The 22,221-nt window shown below is 44.9% G+C and overlaps 1 long non-coding RNA gene across 1 annotated transcript; it reads right to left on the minus strand.

The window, feature by feature from the left end:
• Positions 1–2,142: 2,142 nt before the first annotated feature.
• On the minus strand, positions 2,143–4,543 carry LOC104662248. Its single transcript, XR_747960.2, has 2 exons — positions 3,968–4,543; positions 2,143–2,759 (listed from the first exon to the last, which is right to left on the minus strand). It is a non-coding gene; the product is annotated as an uncharacterized LOC104662248 (long non-coding RNA).
• Between the last annotated feature and the right edge of the window lie 17,678 nt (positions 4,544–22,221).

Consider the following 22,221-nt stretch of genomic DNA (forward strand, 5'->3'; position numbering starts at 1 on the left):
GTTGCCCTGGTTATCTGTCCCTCGGACAGCCAATTTCTCAGCCTTTTCTGTGATTCTATGGGTAGCCCCATCTCCTCCTAAAATATTCCTTTTGATGGAAAATTAGACAGAATTTAAACCAGGTGTTTACACCCCAGAAAAGCCCAGCGGATGCCAAATGCAGGGATTGGATTAGGCCATGAGACATGGATCTGCCCATTTCACAGATGGACACACGGCCTCCAGGGAGGAAAAGAGGCAGTCGGGACAAGAATCCAGACCTCTGTCCTGTTCCCATAATTCCTCCTATCCCAATGTCACCCTTCATCATTCATAGTCAATAGCATCAGACAGCATCAATCCCAAAATACAGGCATCATTTTAGAAATTATAAATACGTAAGGAGGAGCCCTCCTCACACAGAGAGCAGTGATGACAACTCTATAGAAAGAATGATTCCCAACGAGAGCTGTGTGTGTATGTCATGTAATATCAGGAATTAAAAAGTGTCAAAAGATCAAGTGGGAGGAACATTAAATATGAATGGGATGAAAGACACATTTCTGTGCATGGAATAATGACTTTAATGAGTTTCCTCACCCAAGTCACGGCATCATAAAGTACAAAAGCTGGGAGAGGGATTGAGGAGGGGAACAGGGAGTGCAGGGGAGGCTTTGTGTGTGAAAGCGAAATGAGCAGGTAGGTAGGAGAGGAAAAGACAAGAGCTGAAAGAACTGTCAGGGTGAGTTCTGGGCCCTGATGCAAGTCGCCAGATTCCCAGGAGGTGTCTACGGGCACAGAGCAGCAGTACCTTCGGCCTCAGGTCAGCTGACAGTCCCCGGAGCCCCACAGAGTCCCACTATGACTCAACCCTCGCCCCAGCCCACCTGGACAGAGGTAGTGTGGGTGCCAATCAGTTGGCAAAGCACCTCTGCTGACCTTGGCCACCCAGGGTAACCAGATGGTAGCCATGCTTGGAAGCAGTGGTTTCCTCAGTGGCCCAGGAGCAACTGCACATGTGCTATGGTCAGAATGCCTGTGTCATGTCAGAATCCTAACCCTCAAAGTAATGGTATGGGCAAGTGGGGCCTTTGGGAGGGGATTAGGTCATGGGGGTGCAGCCCTCATGAATGGAATTGGTGACTCTATTTAAAGAGGTCCCACAGAGAACCCTGACCCCTTGCTGTGAGGCCACAGCGAGAAAGGGACATCTATGAACAAGGAAGTGGGTCCTCACCAAACACTGAACCTGCGGGAGCCTTGGTCTTGGACTTCCAGGCTCCAAAACTACGAGAAATAAATTTCTGTTGTTCATAAACTACCCAGGCTATGGTATTTTGCTGTAGCACCCTGTACAGACCGAGATAACACAGAAGGACATGACATAAGCTTTAAAGGCAGACAAACCCTGGCCACCAATCCTGGGGCTGTCACCACCCGGCTGTGAGGCTCAGAGCGGACAACTTAACAGTCCTTCAACTTGAGCTTCCTCGCCTGTGAGGTGGGATGCTCTATTTTTCTCACAGTGCTGTTGGAGGATTAAGTGAGAGGACACACAGAAGCCTGGTCATGAAGATGTCCAGTAACCATCAGTCCTCTTGCCCTCACCCTCCCTCAGGCCTTGCACTCAGCGGCCATCCAGGAAGTAGTTGTTTCCAATGTTATTCAGAGTCCACTATCTTGTGCCATATTCACAGTAGCTCAGGAGACCAGGAAAGCTTGAGTGTCTGTTCACACCGGCAACAGAAAGCCACAATGGCAGGCTGGTAGTGAGGAAAGATGTCTACCTTTGTCCAGCCTCCCGCTGACCCAGGTGAAGCTGAAGTCAGTGCATGGTAGGCCCATGCAGAGCCAGCCCAGAGCCCAGAGTGCAACGACTTGGAACAGGTGCATTTCCATGACAACCTTCTGCTTCCACAGTCATTGTCATCTTCCTCTTGCATAAGAAAACCCCCCAAAATGCCCAGTCAACATCCATTGACTTCTCAGCCTCCAGCACTGATCAGGCAGTCCACGAGAGGCAGAGACGAAAGTTCCTGCCTCATCTACATCATCAGGCTGACATGCCAGGAAAATTGTAACAGTAATAATGATAGAAAGGCTTAAATGGTACTAACTGTGAACCAAGAACTCTGCATATAATAACTTACTTAATCCTTACAGTAACTGTGCTAGATAGATATTATTATGCCCATTTTATAGAAAAAGAAACTGAGGCACAGAAATGTTAAGTAACATACCCAAGGTCATATGGCTAGTAAGTGGCAGAGATGGATTCCAACCTGGGTCACCTGGTTCTAAAGTTCATGCTTCTAACTCTGAAGAACTTCATGGAAATAAGCCTATCAGAAGAGGGAGCTGGTCAGAAGAAGGCTGGGAGGTAGTGGGTGGTAAGCACCATTTAGAAAGAAAGCAGAATGTGAAGCCCAAGGAGCCTTTTGTTTGCCATCACAGATGCCACTCAGGAAAGGCAGCGCAGGGACTGGTGCTTCAGCAGATGACACAGTCCTAGAGCCTTTGCTACATATCAGGTTGTTTTTATTGTCCCCTATTTCTCTGCAATGACCAACAGCAAAGCAGTTAACAAGGAAGGCCTGTGGCTTACCAAGGAAGGAAGTCATGGGGCCACCATAATCTGTCTTGCAGCCCAGCTTGGTGGGGTGTTAGGGAGGGATACCACAGATGTCCATACCCCACCCAGGAGCCAGGGCAGGTTCGGCTGGGGCACCAGGTAGACTTCAGAACTGGGGCAGGAGATCCATGTCAGATCTGGATTCCAGCTATAATAATAATTTATTTGTATCATTGTAATTATTTGTTTAGCATCCCCCAATTGGCTCTATGTGAGAAAGTGAGTGAAACTATGTCTGTCTTGTTCAGTTCACATCCCCAGCTGCTGGCTTAGAGCCTGGTGTATAGTAGGTACTCAATAAGTATGTATTACATCAATGAGCAAAGAAAATAAGTATAAGCCAGAGTTTCTCAACCACAGCACTATTGGCATCAGGGGCTGGATAATTCTTTGTTTTTAGATGCCTGAACTGTGCACTGTAAGTTGTTTCAGCAGAGTCCCTGGCCTCTGCACGTTAGGTGCCAGTAGGACTCCCTCCTCGATGTAAGAAGCAAAAATGTCCCCTGGGGGGCAAAATTGCCCCCAGCTGGGAATGACTAATATAAACCAATATCCTTAGCTAGTGCCACTAATTGAAAGAGAGAAGCCAAATTTAATCTGCATATGCAACAGGCAGGAGGGAATCTGAGCCCTAAAAGCCAGGAGGGGCTGAGAGGAAGAAGTTGTGAAAGCCGGGGCAAGCCACTGAGCTCTCAGATGACTACCAAGTGCACCCTCCAGTTTGTCTCTTGGGTTGTAAGGCATGAGGGCGATTTGTGCTGACTTTAACATACAGAATAGGGAAGGTGGGAATGAAGGGGGTGATGGCAGCATCCAGGAAAAAGAGGCGAACCCAAGACCAGACATGAAGTCAGGACAAAAACAGCCCCAGGCATGGGCCTGAGAACAGATTGGGCAGCAGAAATCCCTACACAGTTCCTGAACAAGGAACCTTTGACAGGTGGCCTTGCAACAGCGACCCTCTCTTGTCTCTACTTTGAAGGCTGCCCTGTGCAATGTGGCCTTACACCCAGGAGGCCCTCAGATCAAGGTGGTCTTGGCAGATCCGCCAGGAAGGATTAGACTGTGACATTACAGCTACATGACGGCCTCGTTCTTATTACACACACACTCACCCTGTCTAAGCTTGCGAACTCTGATTTGTTTATTTCTGAAAAACTGTCTCCACCAAGACACCAAGCTGGGCTGCGAGAGATAGCACTGACTCAGCCATTTCCCCATCCTCAGCATAAAAGGATCTAAAAAGAATAATTTAAGCTTCTCTGGAGTGAGATCATTTAACGAATCTTCTCGATGCTAAGAGGTTTTATATGCCTTTTTAAAAACCCTTCCCCAAGCACGGAGCTATGATATTACCTTGGAGAGCAGAGAGATGAAGTGATACACGTATGCACGGCACACAGGAGGAAGGAGGTGGTTTCCTTGGCAACAACATCCATGTTCTGGCTTCCCTCGGCTAAATTGGAATATATTGACATATCTGCTTTGGGCGCCTCTATTGCGAAGGGAAATGAGTGGTTTTCTATTCAGGCACTCTCAGAACTGCGGGCCGGCAGCTGGGGAGCGATGTTCTGTGAGTTCGATGCATCTGAATGGGGCAAGGCCGTTAGCAAGCTGGCAGAAGTCCCCAGCCTTCCTTTGCAAAACCAAACCATCATTTCCTCAGCCAAGAGAAAATGAAAGCAGCAAACACATGAGGTTCAACTGGCCAGACAGATAGGCTAGGACTCTGTCTCACACAGTCTTTCTATGGCCACTGCTCTGTAGCTTTCCAAACACACCCAGCTCGATAGATCAGACTCCAAAAGTCTACTCATGATGTGTTTAAAATGGAGAGTGGTTGTAAGAAAAATATAGACCTATTGAAAAAAGGTCCTCAAATCTGATCTGCTCAAAATCCTTGACAATAGGAAGGCAGCTATGCCCCCAAAGCACAGTACCTGGCACCCAGGAGGATGTTAACATCATGTTTGTGGAATTGGACTTGGACTCAGGCTGACCTTGGTTTTGGCCCTGGCTTCACTATTAACATTCCACATGACGTTGCACATATTCCATAAACCCTCTGGCCTCAGTTTCCTCCTCTCTAAAGCAGAGACAAGCATCCCTTCCTATAGAATTGTTGTGAAGATTAAATGGGGTGTCCTGTAAAATGCCTGGCATGAAGGAGGCATTCATTCCATTATGGTTACTTTTCCCCACCAAGAAACAAGGAGCATTCTGTTTCTTTCGGATAGGTGAAATTTACAGAAAAGAACAGTGTCTTAGGGAGAGCAGGAACAACCTCATCCAAGGAGCCGAACTCTTTTCCATTTTTATTTTCAGGGTGCTTTTGGAGAGCTGAGACAGCCTAGGTTGGGAAGTGTCTGGATTGGGAGGTCAGAAGGGTCAGCTCAGTCATAACCACAGAACCAGCCACAAGCTTCAGGGTAAATAAGACAAGGAGATAGCGAGGGGCTGAGGTCTCGGCAGGCCAGTGGCAGGTAGCACCGCAGAGACCAATGGCAGCATCAGCCATCAGCCTGGGACAAGGAGGGGATGCTGAAAGGGCAGGGAGGTGAGGTCTACTGGGGAGGAGGACCAGCCCCACACATCAGGAACATGGTCTTTATAATTGGCCCTCTATTTAAAGATCCTCACAGAAGATTGTACACTATGTTTTCTTGCAATAGCTCATACCTGTCACTCCTAAGAAGGTCTTTCATAGGACTCAGTTAGAATAGTTGCTTCAATGTAAACACATCAGGACCAAGGATTTCCCATTAGAAGCATAGACTTTAGAACTAATTCCTAGAGAGTCATTCTTTCTAAAAAGCCTTATGAATACAAAACAGCATTTCAGTTCTATTTCTAATATTTATTTGTGTGCCTTTGGGGGGAAAAAAGTCTTTTCTAAGCCTTGTACTTGTGCTCTACACAATGACTGTCCTTCCTAAAGTCACAGGACAGCAGTGAGAGTAAAATTAAAAGGCAGGCAGCATAGTGAGTGGGAACACACCATCTGTGTCTTTATATCATATGCTTTTATGTCTTCTGACCATCTGTGAAAGAGAGGTTTGCTACTTAGCTGAAGAATGTACAAGCTCACGCCCTTTCCCCCTGGGAAGGTAATAAATAAATAAATAAATAAACAAACAAAAAACACAATAATAATTCAAAAGATCCTCTAGAAAAATAAACTTCTACTGCTCACTAATAAATTTCTTTAAAAAGAACATCACTAAAGGGATATTTGTTCTGCAAATTTTAAAATGCATTCTAAAGCTACAATAATTAAAACAGTGTGGTACCAGCAAAAAAAAAAATTAGCAGAGGGAACAGTGAGGCAGACTCAATACATAATATGTTTAAACTCTAATATACTTTTAAGATAGAATTTCATGTCACTATGGGAAATATGGACTATTCAGTGAATTATGGCTTGAGGATAACTGACCAACCCACTAGGGAGCAACTTTAAACTCTATCCCTACCTCACACCACACTTTTTTATGTTTTGTTTTGTTTTGTTTTGAGACAGAATCTCACTCTGTCATCCAGGCTGGAGTACAGTGGTGCAATCTCGGCTCACTGCAAGCTCCACCTCCCAGGTTCATGCCATTCTCTTGCCTCAGCCTCCCAAGTAGCTGGGACTACAGGCACCCACCACCACACCCAACTAATTTTTTGTATTTTTAGTAGAGATGGGGTTTCACCATGTTAGCCAGGATGGTCTTGATCTCCTGACCTGTGATCTGCCCTCCTCGGCCTCCCAAAGTGCTGGGATTACAGGCGTGAGCCACTGGGCCTGGCCCCCCGACCATTTTTTTTTTTTTTTTTGAGACAGAGTCTCGCTCTGTTGCCCAGGCTGGAGTGCAGTGGCACGATCTCGGCTCACTGCAAGCTCCACCTTCCAGGTTTATGCCATTCCCCTGCCTCAGCCTCCCAAGTAGCTGGAACTACAGGCACCTGTCACCATGCCCCACTAATTTTTTTTGTATTTTTAGTAGAGATGGGGTTTCACTGTGTTAGCCAGGATGGTCTTGATCTCCTGACCTTGTGATCCACCCGCCTTGGCCTCCCAAGGTGCTGGGATTACTGGCATGAGCCACCACACCCAGCTCACACCACAGTTTAAAATAAATTCCAGGCCAGGTACAGTGGCTCACATCTGTAATTCCAACACTTTGGGAGGCCAAGGGAAGAGGATTACCTGTGGCCAGGAGTTCAAGACCAGCCTGGGCAACAAAGCAAGATCCTGTCTGTAGAAAAAATTTAAAATGTACCCAGGCATGGTGGCACAGGCCTGTAGTCCCAATTACTGGGGAGGCTGAAGCAGGAGGACCGCCTAAGCCCAGAAGTTTGAGGCTGCAGTAAACTGCAATTGTGCTACAGCACTCCAGCCTGGGCAACAGAGCAAGACCTCATCTCAAAAATATAAAATAAAATAAAATTCCAGATAGGTTAAATATTTTGAAAATAGAGTATTAAAAGGAAATATGAAGTAAGATTCACATTATCTTCAAGTTGCATGCCAGACATCTTTTATGCCCCCTGTCACAACCTCTCAGCTCCTCTTTTTGTTTCACCACCCCAGCCATCCACATCTCCCTCTCTCTCTGCTCCCAGCTTCTCTGGCCCAGCTCTTTGGGATACCTGCTGTCAGTGACCAACTCTGCCATTCTGCTGTGTACACAATACTGGGAGTGCAAGGAGTCCACATCTGCCAGGGCAGCCTTTGATCCTTGTGAAATAAAAACCTTCTTCCCTCTGCCAGGGAGCCAAATCTGAGGCACGTTCTCCAAAGTTCCTGACAGAACCCCAGCATGACTGAGCCCTATTTCTCCTGTGTTGTCCCCACGTCATGTCCTGTCTCCCTCTTTCACGCCTCCCACTCCTCTTCCCTGGGAGCCAATCACAAAATAAACTCTGCAGATAGACCTTTGTCACAGGTTCTGCTCTTTGGGGGACCCAAGCTAAGATGGGTAGGAAAGACCTAAGTATAGAGCTAAATTGACAAAACATGAAGAGAAAGGTCAATAGGTTTACTTTCTTTAAAATGTAAAACTTCTGTACATCAAAATATTTCACATATACTCTTCCCTTTCCTTCCAAAACAATTTAGGCTAGAAGCCACCAGGTGGGATTAAGCAAGGTTGGCATCTATGCAAAATGAGACAGTAGCCATTGGGGCACTGGGGTATATCATGGGGTGGTGGGGATCATGAGGTGTCAAAGGCTGAGCAGGTCAAAGGGGCCATACATGAGGGTGAGTGGTGGCCCAGTGTAAGTGGCCGAGCCCAAGTGGTGTGAAGTGGGCATCTGAGGAGTGGGGAACAGCCCAGCACGGGGTGTCACAGCCTAAGTAGGTTGAAGAGGTAGCCATGAAAGGTGGTGGCCCAGCACAGGGTGTTGGAGCCAGAACAGGATAAGAAAGGCAGCTCTAATACAGTGGTGGGGAGAGTGTCCCTAGGGCAATGGCAGTGATAAGGGGTTGGTTACATACAAGGCATTGATCAAATGACCAAATATATTACAGATGATGAGATGGGAGCCAGCTTTTTCACCGTCACAGAAGACAGTTATAACAATGGCCTGGTGTGGTGGCTCACACCTGTAATCTCAGCACTTTGGGAGGCCAAGGCAGGTGAATCACCTAAGCTCAGGAGTTCGAGACTAGCCTGGTAAACATGGTGAAAACTCATCTCTACTAAAAATACAAAAATTAGCCAGGTGTGGTGGTGGATGCCTGTAGTCCCAGCTACTTGGGAGGCTGAGACAGGAGAATTTCTTGAACCCAGGAGGCAGATATTGCAGTGAGCCAAGATTGCACCACTGCACTCCAGCGTGGGTGACAGAATAAGACTCTGTCTCAAACAAACAAACAAACAAACAAACAAAAGACAGTTACAACAATGGAAAGGGAGAAAGGCAAAATGTATCCTATGGTGTGTGATCAGTATTGGAGGCATTAACATGAACTTTGACATTCTACAGTGCCTCCTCCCCAACCCTGGCTTCTGTCCCATCTTACACAGATGCCAACCTTGTGTATATATAGATATATGATAACCACTAACAACTATTTTACAAATTTACTCCACTATGGCAACAATTTAAAAATAAGCAAATATGATTTAATGTATATGTATTAATCCGTTTTTATGCTGCTGATAAAGACATACCCAAGACTGGGAAGAAAAGGAGATTTAGTTTCACTTACAGTTCTGCATGGCTGCAGAGGTCTCATAATCATGGCGGAGGGCAAAAGGCACTTCTTACATGGTGGCGACAAGAGAGAAATGAGGAAGACGCAAAAGCGGAAACCCCTGATAAATGCATCAGCTCTTGTGAGACTTATTTTCTGTCATGAGAATGGCATGGGAAAGACTGGCCTCCATGATTCGATTACCTCCCCCTAAGTGCCTCCCAAAACATGTGGGAATTCTGGGAGACACAATTCAAGTTGAGATTTGAATGGGGACACAGACAAACCATATCATTCCACCCCTGGCCCCTCCAAATCTCATGTCCTCACATTTCAAAACCAATCATGCTTTCTCAACAGTCCCCCAAACTTTTAACCCATTTCAGCATCAACCCAAAATTCCATAGTCCAAAGTCTCATCCAAGACAAGGCTAGTCCCTTCTGCCTATGAGCCTGTAAAATCAAAAGCAAGCTAGTCACTTCCTAGATACAATGGGGGTACAGGCATTGGATAAATACAGCAGTTCCAAATGGGAGAAACTAGCCAAAATAAAGGGATTACCAGGCCCATGCAAGTCTGAAATCCAGCAAGGCAGTCAAATTTTAAAGCTCCAAAATTATCTCCTTTGACTCCAGGTCTCATATCCAGGTCATGCTGATGTAAGAGGTGGGTTCCCATGGTGTTGGGCAGCTCCACCCCTATGGCTTTGCAGGGTATAGCCTCCCACACAGCTGCTTTCTCATGAGGGCACTGAGTGTCTACACCTTTTCCAGGTGCAGAGTGCAAGCTGTTTGTGGATCTACCATTCTGGGGTCTGGAGGTCTGTGGCCCTCTTCTCACAGCTCTATTAGGCAGCACCCCAGTAGGGACTCTGCGTGAGGGTTCTGACCCCACATTTCCCTTCCACACTGCCCTAGCAGAGGTTCTCCATGAGGGCTCCACCCCTGCAGCAAACTTCTGCCTGGGCATCCAGGTGTTTCCATACATCTTCTAAAATCTAGGTAGAAGTTCCCAAACCTCAATTTTTGACTTCTGTGCACCCACAGGCTCAATGCCATGTGGAAGATGCTAAGGTTTGGGGTTTCCACCCTCTGAAGCCACAGCTCAAGCTGTACGTTGGCCTCGTTCAGCCATGGCTGGAGCTGCTAGGACACAGAGTACCAAGTCCCTAGGCTCCACACAGCATGGGGACCCTGGGCCAGGTCCATGAAACCAATTTTTCCTCCTGGGCCTCCAGGTCTGTGATGGGAGGGGCTGCTGTGAAGGTCTCTGACATGGTCTAGAGACATTTTCCCCATGGTCTTCAGAAGTCATATTAGGCTCCTTGCTCCTTATGCAAATTTCTGCAGTTGGCTTGAATTTCTTCTCAAAAAATGGGTTTTTCTCTTCTACTGCATCATCAGGCTGCAAATTTTTTGAACTTTTACACCCTGTTTCCTTTTTAAAATGGAGTGCTTTTAACAGTATCCAAGTCAGCCAGGCACAGTGGCTCACGCCTGTAATCCCAGCACTTTGGGAGGCCAAGGTGGGCAGATCACGAGGTCAGCAGATCAAGACCATCCTGGCTAACATGGTGAAATCCTGTCTCTACTACAAATACAAAAATTTAGCCAGGTGTGGTGGCGGGCTCCTGTAGTCCCAGCTACTCGGGAGGCTGAGGCAGGAGAATGGCGTGAACCTGGGAGGTGGAGCTTGCAGTGAGTCGAGAGCGTGCCACTACACTCCAGCTGGGCAACAGAGTGAGACTCCATCTCAAAAAAAAAAAAAACAAACAAACAAAAAACAGTACCCAAGTCACCTCTTGAACACTTTTCTGCTTAGAAATTTCTTCTGCCAGATACCCTAAATCATCTCTCTCAAGTTTAAAGTTCCACATATCTCTAGGGCAGGGGCAAAATGCCTCCAGTCTCTTTGCTGAAACATAGCAAGAGTCACCTTTGTACCAGTTTCTGACAAGTTGCTCATCTCTATCTGAGACCACCTCAGCCTGGACCTTGCTGTCCATATTGCTATCAGCCTTTCGGTCAAAACCATTCAACAAGTCTCTAGGAAGTTCTAAACTTTCCCAAATTTTTCTGTCTTCTTTCTGAGCCCTCCAAACTGTTCCAACCTCTGCCTGTTACCCAGTTCCAAAGTTGCTTCCACATTTTCAGGTATCTTTTCAGCAATGCCCCACTCTACTGATACCAATTTACTGTATTAGTCCATTTTTGCACTGATGATAAAGACATACCCAAGACTGGGAAGAAGAGGAGGTTTAATTTGACTCACAGTTCTGCATGGCTGGGGAGGTCTCATAATCATGGCAGAGGATGAAAGACATTTCTTACATGGCAGCAGCAAGAGAGAAATGAGGAAGAAGCAAAAGTGGAAACCCCTGATAAACTCATCGTATCTCGTGAGACTTATTCACTGTTATGAGAATAGCACAGGAAAGACTGGCCCTCATAATTCAATTACCTCCCTGGGTCCTTCTCACAACATATGGGAATTCTGGGAGATACAATTCAAGTTGAGATTTGAATGGGGACACAGCCATACCATATCAGTACATGTATACATATATAATATAGATGTAAATGTGTGAATGTGTGCTTACCTGTGTGTGTCCACTGAGAGAACCTGGGAGCCGGAGCCATGACACTCCAATAGTAATGAGCACACCTAAGATCCAGATCTTGTCTTCTAAATACCATTCTCCACTAAAAGGAACAAGGGCTCCCTGAGTAACAGCTGATTCCAAGGCTAAGGAGGAGTACCTTGGTTTACCAAAAATTAAAGAATGTTCAAAGAATGATGGTGACAAAATCAAAAAGATACAGAAGCCCACTTGAAGGGGCACCTACTGGTTGAATCTAGGACAGGTTGAGCATCAGAATAAATAATGATATTAATGAATTATAACGTATTGCATCAAATAGAAATTCATGAGTTTATATAGACAAAATATACAAATGAATAAATTGAAAGTTTAGGAGGAACAAGATATTTACACAGTCTCAAAGTACCTCTTCATTTAAAAAAAATGTATTAATTACAAACGGAAAAAAGTAACTTTACAGTGGAGAAAACTGACAGAAACCATCTTCAAGTGATCAAAGCTTCACTCTCCAGTAAGGAGAGAAATCAAAATCCCATGTGATATGAGGGGATGCAACAAGGAGAACTCAGCATCACTTCTGATATTCCTGCCAAATACGAATAAGATGAAGCAAGTCCTGAAAAAAACATCAGAAAAACCCACTGACAGATGTTCAAGAAAATAACTGACCTGTACTCTGCAACAGTGCCAAGGTCATGAAAGTCAAGGAAAGCCTGAGGAACTGTCCCAGATAGAGGAGAATGAAGAGACATGACAACTAAATGCAAACGTGATTCTGAACTGGATCTTTCTGCTGCAAAGGACATTGTTGGGGCAATTGGCAAAAGTTAAATGGTGTCTGAGGAATAGCTAGTCCTAACATACAAGGTCAGCATCCTGATACTGATGATCATATTAGGTTAGGTAAGAAAATGTCCTTTCTTGTAGGAAATGTGCACTAAAGTATCCAGGGATGAGGCGGCATCGGGTCAACAAATTACTGTCAAATGGGTTTAGAAAAACAAAGTTCTTTATACTCTACTTGCAACATTTTTTTTTTAGACAGAGTCTTGCTCTGTTGCCCAGGCTGGAGTGCAATGGTACAGTCTCAGCACACTGCAATCTCTACCTCCTGAGTTCAAGTGATTCTCCCCTGAGTAGCTGAGAATACAGGTGCATGCCACCGTGCCCAGCTAATACTTGCAACTTTTCTATAAGCTTGAGATTATTTCAAAATAAAAGTAAAAGCCGGGAGTAGTGGCTGATGCCTGTAATCCCAGCACTTTCGGAGGCCAAGGCAGGCAGATTGCTTGAGTTCAGGAGTTTGAGACCAGCCTGCCAACATGGTGAAAACCTGTCATTCTACTAAAAATACAAAAATTAGCTGTGCATGGTGGTGGGTGCCTATAATTTCAGCTACACAAGAGGCTGAGGGGGTAGAATCACTTGAACCCGGGAGGTGGAGGTTGCAGTGAGCCGAGATCATGCCACTGCACTCCAGCCTGGGTGACAGACCAAAATGTTGTTTCCCAAAAAATAAATAAACAAATAAAATAAAAGTTAAAAAAAACATAAGCATGTAACTGACACACTGGAAAAAATGCAAAACACAAGATAGAAAAGGGGTCACACATTGTTCCTGAGAGGTAGGCATGGAGGCTTCACTGCCAGCCTCCTCAAATAGCAGGCCCTCTGCCAGGCCAGCCTCCGAGAGGGAGAGAGAGAGAGGGATGGCTGAGCCAGGCCCCTGGGCCTGTCCTTCCTTGATTCCACTACACCTGGCTAAGGTTCCTCTACCTGCCCCACACCCAGTTCCCATCCCTGCCCCCAGCCCTGGGGTGAGTCTCCCTGGTACCAGCTCTGCTTCCTTTTCTGTGTTTTATTTAGACAAGAGACAGGAATGAGGTGGGAGGTGGAAGAAGGGGGAAGAAAGGTGACTTGAGCTGCCTTCCCCAGCATTAGAGCCTGGATGGGCTCTGTGCAGTCACTAGAGGTTGAAGCCAAGTGGGGTGCAGGGAGGAGGGAGAGGGACGTCACTGGAAAGGAGGAGAGCCTGCTGGGGCCCACCATAGAGGAGGAAGGCAAGAGAGGATGGAGGGGGTGTGGCAGTGGTTTTGGCAAACACTAAAGAACCCTTGCCTCCCCATTTCCCATCTGCACCTCTTCTCTCCTCCCCAAATCAATACACTAGTTATTTTTATCCCTGAAAAAGAAAACAGGGGGTCACAATCTCAACATACAAAAAATACTTCAAATTGTACTAGAAAGAATATGAATATCTAGATAGAAAAACACAGCAAAAGATATAAACAGATAATGTCAAAAAATTAAATGTCTTATAAACACATGAAAAAAGTTTACTTTCTTCTGAAACCAAAGAAATGCAAAAATGAAAATGAGAAATCATAATTTATGATTCTTCAATATGCAAAATATATTTTAAAATCATATCCCATCTTGGCAAGAGTGTGAGGAAACAGATATTTTACTTATCACTGGTAAATATGAATTCACATATTCCTTCTGGATGACATTTAACAATTCACATCAAAATCCTTAAAATTTTGCAAACTCTTCAGCAAAAAGAAATAACACCTGAAAAAAAATTTGCAAACCCATTACCCTAGTAAGTCTATTCCTAATAATGTTTCCTTAGGAAATAGTCACGAATGTTCACAAATATTTGTTGTAGAGTTGCTTATAGAGAGAAACAACTTAATATCCCAACAATAAAGGATCAGATCAACTAACTTCAATGCATCCAAACAACAGAATACTATGGCAACCTTTTAAAATTATTTAATAAAATTTTATTTAGTGACAGTTGTGCATATGAATGTAGTCACACTAGCATTATATTCAAATCTTAGTAGCTCTGGATCTTAACTGCCTAACTGAAGAGCGTTATCACCTCCCTTGGAAAATGTTCCCGAGTTGTTGAAAGACATCGCAGGCACCTCATGTGCTCAGAAGCAAGTCTGGCCGGCCCTCCTGTGGGGCTGTGAGCTAATCAAGGAGGCACCTGCAGACAGGGCCATCCATCTGGCTTGGCAAGGACTGCACCACTGAGGGACTGCTGCCGGGCCCCCATCCCATATTGTCACTCAGTTCTAGCACTGACCTGATGCTATATTGGCCCTGGATCCCAACATGGGCCGCCTCCTTCAGCTCAGAGTCTCCCCAGGCATTTTCTTAACTTCATTCAGGCAGTCTCTGCTCCATTTCCTCTTTCACCAGGGCCAAAATCCAATTCTTCAGGCCAGGTGGGGTCTCCCCTCTTGTCCCACCTATGTGCTCCAGAAAACAAAACAAAACAAAACAAAACTCCAAAACCATTTCTCTCCATACACAACCACAAAAAAAAAGAAAATCCCTCCACCCCTACAGAGACAACTGCTGGGGATAGGAGAGGAAGGAAACTAGGTCTAGCCCCAGAAGAATCAGTCAGTCCCAGCTCTGTCTCAGCCTGGACACACCCATAGGTAGAGACTGATGCAAATCAGCAAACACTGAACAAATAAAATGAGTCCATAAAACCCTGGAATGACCCACACCTAAAGATGGCCTGTGTTTGTGTATTAGTCCGTTTTCACTGTGTTTATGTATTGGTCCATTTTCATGCTGCTGATAAAGACATACCCATGACTGGGCAATTTACAAAAGTAAGAGGTTTAATGGACTCACAGTTCCACGTAGCTGGGGAGGCCTCACAATCATAGCAGAGGGTGAAAGGCACATCTCACACGGCAGCAGACAAGAGAAGAGAGCCAAGCAAAAGGGGTTTCCCCTTATAAAACCATCAGATCTTGTGAGACTTATTCACTACCATGAGAATAGTATGCAGGAATACTCCCATACGAGGAGGAACCCAGTTTCTCCCACTGGGTCCCTCCCACAATATGAGGGAATTATGGAAGCTAAGATTCGAGATGAGATTTGGGTGGGGACAGAACCAAACCATATCAGTTTGTCTCCTAGGGGAGAGATAACAAGCAACTTATTTTTTTGATTATTTATCTGTTACTTTATAAAATAACCACACTTGAAATCTGTTACATATTTATTGTAATGTAAAATAACAATTATAAAATATATGTAAGGTTACAATAAAAAGGCCAGGTGGAATGGTTCATGCCTGTAATCTCAACATTTTGCAAGACTTGAAGCCAGAAGTTCGAGACCAGCCTGGCAACACAGCAAGACCCTACCTCTAAAAAAATAAAATGAAAGTTTTAAAAAGAAAATAAAATATATGTATATAAATAAGAATACCCATAACACACCCATATACCCACCACCCAGCTGAACAAACTGAACTTGATCATTTTGGTCCCTTGTGTGATCCGCCTGATCCTAGTCCCTTTCCTTCCCATAGCAGTAACTGCCAATATCACCATCCTGAACTTTGTTCTTCTCACTCCTTTGCCCTTCTTTGTAATTTTACTATACATTATTTGTATCCCTAAACAGTAGTTTTGCATGTCTTTTTATTTCCTATAAATAAAATCACGCTCTGGGTATTCTTCTGAGACCCGCTCTTTTCACTCAACATTCATTACATTCCTGAGATTTATTCACATGTAGCTGTAGATCGCTCATTCTCCGTGGGATGAACATACACAGTTTACTGATCCGTTCTACTGCAATAAGCATTTGGGTTGTGTTCAGTAATGCAGCCCGAACATTCTTACTCATGTCTCCTGGAGCACAGGTCCAAGAGATTTTCTGTGTACTACTCCAAGGGCTCTCTGGGTCATAAGGTGTGGGCTTCTCAGACTTTTCTGGATAATGCCTAATTGTTTCTCATAATGGTGTGACAATTGACCCTCCCCCTAGCAGTGTTCAAACATCAAGGCTGGGATCCTTTTAGAAGTTCAAAATGAGGACTGTCTCCACCATGAAAGACCTCCTAGGGTACATCTTCTCTGGCTGTTGGAGTTGCTATCAGGCACCTAGAGTAATTCAATGGCACTTCTTTCCTAAGAATGCAAATGGCATTTTAGAATAACTTGAATCATATCCTAGTCTCCCACGTCATCTTCTATGGTTCTTGTTCTCTCTGGGCTCTCTGAGCTGTGTTCTTGGTAGAGCTCTTTGCTCTCTGGGGCCAGAAAAGCCTCTCTGAAGCACCACAGGAGGAGTCCTGGGATGAACAACAGGAAACCAGGTCCATGGGCCAGTCCCTGCCCCCACGCAGCATGTGGTCTTAGAGAAGTCAACTCCTTTCCTGGGGCCTCTGCCTCCTCTGGGGTGAATGAAGCAAAGAGATCAGCTGGAGAGTCTCGGAGGCTCCTTCCTTCTGGCTGCACGACTAAGTCTTCCCACTCCTCTGCACCGGCCTGATGAAGTCAGTCACAAAGTGAGAACCACTGCCGGCCACATCTAGTGCCTCACCAGTGCCTCCAGCCAACACACCACAAAAGCTGTCATTTCCTAGGGTCACATCTCTATCTGGCCTCTATCTGGCCAAGGGACAAAAAGCTGCATGGGACCCATGTAGTCATCCTCCCTGCCCTCGTTCCCCTGAGCTGTCTCTTACCCAGAGCCGTTGGATACGGACTCCCAATGAGAACCTTTTTTGTTCTGTTTTCGAGACAGTGTCTTGCTCTGTCACACAGGCCTGTGTGCAATGGCACAATCTCAGCTCAATGGCACAGTCTCAGCTCATGCAACCTCTGCCTCCCAAGCTCAAGCAGTTCTCATGCCTCAGCTTCCCAAGTAGCTGGGATTACAGGCGTTTGCCACCATATTCAGGAATTTTTGTATTTTTAGTAGAGATCAGGTCCTCACCATGTTAGCCAGGCTGATCTCAAACTCTGGCCTCAAGTTGATCTGTCTATCTCGGGCTCCCAAAGTGCTGGGATTACAGGCATGAGCCACCGTGCCTGACCCAAATGAGAACCTCTGTGGCCTCCTTCTCTTACTGTGTTTAAGGGTGGAATAACCATACCTGGATCTGAATCCTGGCTTATTCTGCCTTTTTGGACTGTGTGATCTTGAATTAGTCATTTAACCTCTCTGAGCTTCAGCTTCCTAGTATATAAAATGATGACAATACCTGTCCGACAGATTTGTTGTGAGGCTTAAATGAGATCACATACCTGGAGCACTTCACATGGTGCTTGGCACATAGGACATGCCCAATGAATGGCAGTTACTAGTAAAACAGGCTCCCTTGGGACAGAGTATGGACCCCATCCAGGCACTAAAGTTAATCGGAGCTTAGAGCATTCAGCTGCTCCTGATTTGCTCCTATTTGCAGAGAAATAATGTTTAGAAATGTTGGCCTGCTGTTCAGTATTGAAAAGAATGGAAAATGGTTTTATCCTGTTGTTAAGAGAAGGACAGAGCAGCCAGAGAGATGGCAGCAAAGACCAAAGGGAGGCCCACCTAGGGAGGCAGAGACACCTGAGGTCCACACAAAGGCCCAGAGAAGTAGCACTGCAGCACCCCGTAAGAAGCTTTCATGGATATGATGTGAGTTTTGTTTCCCAGAAATTCTCCTCACACACTGTGTGTCCCTCTCTTAATGCACTAGTGGCAATCAACCATCTATTGACTCAGTCTGTGTGTGTATGTGTGTGTGTGTGTACGTGAACATACCTTGCATGCCCCCATCCTCATCTTATGTAATCTGCTGAACGCAGAGATTGTGTTGGATTCATTCCTGGACCTGTTAGGAGACTAGTCCAGAGGTTTACATGAGAGCACTTATCAACTCTCATCAAGTGTGGATGGAATGTCTATCTTGCCATGGGTCTGGGGTTTGATAGGTGCTCGGAACAGCTCCTGGCCTTGGGGACTTCTCAATCCAGCAGGGAAGGCAAGACCGTAGTCAACTCTGAGAGCTGTCAGGGTAAAAGCATTCTAGAAGGAAGCCTCAGTCAGAGCAAAATCCTCTATTTCCCAGCAGGCAATTCTTTTATATGAATGAGAACTCTTGTGCCCCAGTGCGGGAAAAAATAAATAAATTTAGAAAGAGACCAGTAAGACTAAAAGAGTGTCTTTCCATCATGCATCCAGCATGGTGAGTTGGCTGGAGCAGATGCAGCATTGGCTACATGGAGAGGCTTAATGTGATGACTCTGGAGAAATGTGCTGGGGCCCACAGATCATACTAAAAACACAGGACTTCTCCTGTAGGCAATGGAAAGCCAGTAAGGCTTTAATATGATAAGTCTGTGTTTTAGCACACTCTCTCTGGAGCTGTGTGAGGGATGATTTGAAAATCAAATATAGTGCCACAATAAACATACGTGTGCATGTGTCTTTATAGCAGCAAAATTTATAATCTTTTGGGTATATACCCAGTAATGGGATGGCTGGGTCAAATGGTATTTCTAGTTCTAGATCCTTGAGGAATTGCCACACCGTCTTGCACAATGGTTGAACTAGTTTATGGTCCCACCAACAGTGTAAAACTGTTCCTATTTCTCCACATCCTCTCCAGCACCTGTTGTTTCCTGACTTTTTAATGATCACCATTCTAACCGGTGTGAGATGGTATCTCATTATGGTTTTGATTTGCAGTATATTTATTACGGCACTATTCACAATAGCAAAAACTTGGAAGCAACCCAAATGTCCATCAATGATAGATTGGATTAAGAAAATGTGGCACATATACACCATGGAATACTATGCAGCCATAAAAAAGGATGAGTTCATGTCCATTGTAGAGACATGGATGAAGCTGGAAACCATCATTCTCAGCAAACTATCGCAAGGACAAAAAAACAAACACTGCATGTTCTCACTCATAGGTTGGAATTGAACAATGAGAACACTAGGACACAGGACGGGGAACATCACATACCGGGGCCTGTCATGGGGTGGGGGGAGTGGGGAGGGATAGCATTAGGACATACACCTAATGTAAATGATGAGTTAATGGCTACAGCACACCAACATGACACATGTATACATATGTAACCTGCACGTTGTGCACATGTACCCTAGAACTTAAAGTATAATAAAAAAGAAAAAAGAATATCAAATATATAAAAGAATAAAGCAATAAAAATAAAAGGATTGGAAGATGAAGTTGAAGAGAGATTTCAAAAAAGAGCACAAAAATTCAAAGGGAAAAAATTAAGAAGAAAGATAAAATTAGAAGATCAATCCAAGAATTCTAATATATAAACTACAGAAGTTCTCAGAAAGATAAAAGCAAAAAAAATAGAGGAAAGAAAGTCATCCAAGAAATAATTTAGGAAAATTTCCCAAAACTGAAGAGCATGAGTTTCTAGACTGAAAGTTCCATCAAGTATTCAACACAAAGGATAAATATGAGTTTTCACCACAGCACAGCAAGATCATCTTTCAGATCTCTGGCAACAATGAGAAGAGCTCACAAGCTTCCTAATAAGAAGGGGAAAAAACAGGTAATATGTAAGAGATTTAGGAAGCAGAATGGCATTGACTTATTTACATCACTGGAAACAAAACGATAATAGTGAAAAGTTCATTTTCAAAAGAAAAAACTCACTCCTAAATTCTATATCCAACCAAATAATCAAGTATGATTTTCAGAACGGCAAAATTTTTGTCTCCCATGGATCTTTTCTGAGAAGCCATTAGAGGATGTGCTCTAACAAAACAAAGTTGTAAACCAAAATAGATGGAGACTGAACAGGCAGGAAACTCTGACACAGGAGAGGAGGGAAGGGCATCCCTAGGAAGCTGATAAAGGGAGATCCCAGGATGAGATGAAGCCCAGGCACAGAATGCTGCCTGTTCTGAGGGCACCAGGTCAGAAGGCTGTCAGGGAAACTCTTCAGGACAATGAAATTGATAAGCATCCGATGTGGGTGAAAATATTGGAATAGACAATCAGCAAAGACTCTGGAGTTGAATTAGTGATAAGTACACAGAAAGGCAAGCAAACAAAAGAATAAAATAGTTATTAGCTCCTAGGAAAACAAAAGTTATACAGGGAAGGAAAAATAAAGTAGGCCACATGGAACTCTTCACCTCTTTAAACTATAAACATGTATACCTTTGACAAAATTTTAAATGAAAACAGTAAGTTTATTAACACATATACATTAGTGTTATCCTGCCCCAACCCATGCTGCTTCCCCCAAAGTGCCCCGAGAGGATAAGCTGAACCCAAATATCTTCCTCTATCCATCTCCAAAAAGGCAACTTCCCTTCAGGAATGGAAGCTATTTGGCCCCAGAGGGAGGAAAAAAAGAGAAAAATAAATTTGAAAAGAGACCTGTAAAGCTAAAAGAGAGAAACCCGGTAATTAGTGCTTCAGACAGATAATAAATTCTGAATCTCACAAATAAGGCTTTACGAGTTGAGAGTGTATAATTGATACCCCAGCCTGGAGAGCCTATCAGATCACCTTAATCCCACTTTTTGTCTTGTGCATTTTAAATTATTCAGTTCCTTTGAAACCTAGAAATACTGCCTTTGTAGAATCAGATAGCTCACTCTATGGGGTGCCAATTTAGGATCTCCACAGTGGGTTCAGCCAGAGATGTTTGCCTTGAAGTCTGGAGATATGTATCCAGTCAAGCCAAATGACAGATGCTGGAGCTCAGGGCTGCTCTGTTCTGTTGACATTCTGAGGACCCCTCCAACCTGGTGACTCCACCAGGAGACAGCCATCTGTAGGGCACCAGGAAGCATGAGAATGGTACCAGGATGAGGCAGTTGAAAGGCCCAGAATGCTGCAGGCTGCACAGATCACCCCCCAAGCTAACTCCATGATCTTGCACATGGGTCTCAGTTGTGCACCTGCAGAATGGGTGTAATAATTCCCACTCTAAGAGACTGCCAGGATTGGCTTACACTTCCAACGGACAATATGTGTGAAGGCCCTCTATTAGCTAATGTACTTGACGAACATGAGGAGAGGAGGAGGGAACCACGGTGAACTGAAATCCTGCTATGCATCATGTCACAGGCAGACCTGACATGAAGATTCACGTACAAGCATTATGAAATTGCTCCTGGGAGAACCCAGAAAGGGAGTGGGGAAAACAAGACAGGGAAGAGAAGGAGCCACGTAACAATACAATTACAGGTGAAGTCCCCACCAAGGCCCGATCCTGCAGGGAGCTCTGTAGTGTACATTCCATCTCTGAGTTTGCCCGCCTTGAAGGAAAAGAGCTGGGCTTTCATACTCCCGCCTCCGGATCACTGTCTGCAGGCCTCTCCGGGACACTTCGGGCTCTCAGCACCTTTGAGCAAAGCAACTGCAATAGCCTGCAGGTATCTGAAGAAGGTTGCAACTGCAAGCTGTTAGGAGAGAAGCATGCAAGGGCTGGGGCAGGAATGCATGGAGCTCATAAAGGACATCCAAGAGGATCTGAGGGCATCAGGGCAGAGAACTGGCAGCTTCCACTCCGCAGATCCTCAGAACACATGTTGTCATTTAATTAATATTCAACTCAATGAAGGGGTATTAGTCCTACTTGACTGATAGGAAACTAAGGCTCAGAAAAGTGGCTCACTCAAGGTCCCATGGTGCATCAGAGATCAATTCCATCTGCCTCCAAATTCATGCTCCCATCAAAGATTTTACTGTACTGTCCCTCTGCTTCACTCTCCAGATCCCTTGGCACTGGTCACCTGGACCCTGCTCCCCTCAGTGGCTCGTCACTCCGCTTATTGCATCACTCTCACATAGGGACCACAGATCCATGGACTCTGACAGCAGTGAAAGTTTTCAATGCTGGTGCTTTCAGATTTTTAAAAGTAATGTCAAAGAAGCAGTGTGGATACTATGATGGTCAAGGTCCTCACTGACATGGAAGATGTGGAAACAGTGGTGTTGGTGGCAGAGAGGGTGGTGATTGTAGTAGTAGTGAGGGTGGCAGTGATAGTTC

Source organism: Rhinopithecus roxellana, chromosome 11 (assembly GCF_007565055.1).
Source record: "Rhinopithecus roxellana isolate Shanxi Qingling chromosome 11, ASM756505v1, whole genome shotgun sequence".
In the NCBI taxonomy this organism is placed as follows: Eukaryota; Metazoa; Chordata; class Mammalia; order Primates; family Cercopithecidae; genus Rhinopithecus; species Rhinopithecus roxellana.